We start from the raw sequence: 1,285 nt of genomic DNA, 5'->3' as shown, positions 1-1,285 counted from the left end.
AGCAGCTGAAACACATCAAAAACAAACAAACAAATAAACTCGTTTATGGCATTAAAAGTGACAGTTCCAATGTTCATTTTCTTCACTCACCTGTCTTTTACCCAATTTTCTGTACTTCAACTTATTTTACAACATGTACTACAATATTTTTCTTTAAATGTTTTGCTCTACTACTCATTCATTTACTTGTAGTACTTCACAATGTACGTTAATCCATTTTTAACTTTTCCACTTTTTCTACTGTTCGGACATAGTACAGTTTATGCACAATATTCAGTGTAAAAAAACAAAGATTTAACATATAACTGTTGTGATGTTGTACAGTAACTGTTTTCCATCACAGCAGCTAATATCGATGTTTTCATACCCCATTCATATGACGTCTAATTACTACGTTTATGTATGATAACATACATCCCTCACGTTCCCCCACTGTTCCTCTCTTCTTAGGGGTGTGGCCTAGCTGATTGAATCAATGTTCTACTATTTCCAAAATATTTCAGTTAGAACAGGTCTGTCCTTCTAGGGCTCTGTTTTTTTTTAATTTACTCAAAACGTGGAATTCTGGGAGTTCAACTAACCAATCAGATTCAATTTACTCAAAACTGGGAGTTCAACTAACCAATCAGATTCAGAGTAGAGGCAGCATGCCTTTAAGTCCTAGGAAAAAGTTACACTGTGGCTGCTACTCAGTAGAGTAATGTCCACCTATTGGGCTGTATGCAAACGGTTGCACTTCACATTAGGGCCACTAGGGTGCAGTCTTGCCCCGTTTTCAGAAAGTGTCAATTAACCTTTTTATCTAGAAACGTCTCCATCTTACCTGTTTATACTACTTCACCTTCTCCATGTACTACTACTGCTTTGAGTACTACTTCATCTACTGCTTTTACTACAATTTCTACTACTTCTTCCATTGCTGGTAATACCAGTCTCACTGGTACTGGCTTTGTGATTCATAAAAAAGTTTAGAATAGCAGAGTTAGGATTAGAGTGGATCATGGAGTGGATGGAGGCTGTCAGAGGAGGCGGGGGGATTATTTATTCTTACCATGGCCCCCATGGAGCTGCTGGGATGTCAACAAGGTCCAGCACCAGCTGACGGACCTGCAGTCCAGCCCAGCAACACATTAGCATTTCTGTCAGTGCCCCCCCCCCCCCCCCCCCCCTCCCCCCCCCCCCACCCCCTGCACAACCAGGCTGTCCATTTGGTCCCTGGCACCCGCGCTTAAGCACCCACCGCGCTGTCTTGCCCTTAAACCCCGGCCGCAAAAGTCCAACGCCC

This window comes from Cynoglossus semilaevis, chromosome 5, assembly GCF_000523025.1.
Source record: "Cynoglossus semilaevis isolate Cse_v1.0 chromosome 5, Cse_v1.0, whole genome shotgun sequence".
Classification (NCBI taxonomy): domain Eukaryota; kingdom Metazoa; phylum Chordata; class Actinopteri; order Pleuronectiformes; family Cynoglossidae; genus Cynoglossus; species Cynoglossus semilaevis.
Note: the sequence above shows the minus strand (reverse complement) of the source record.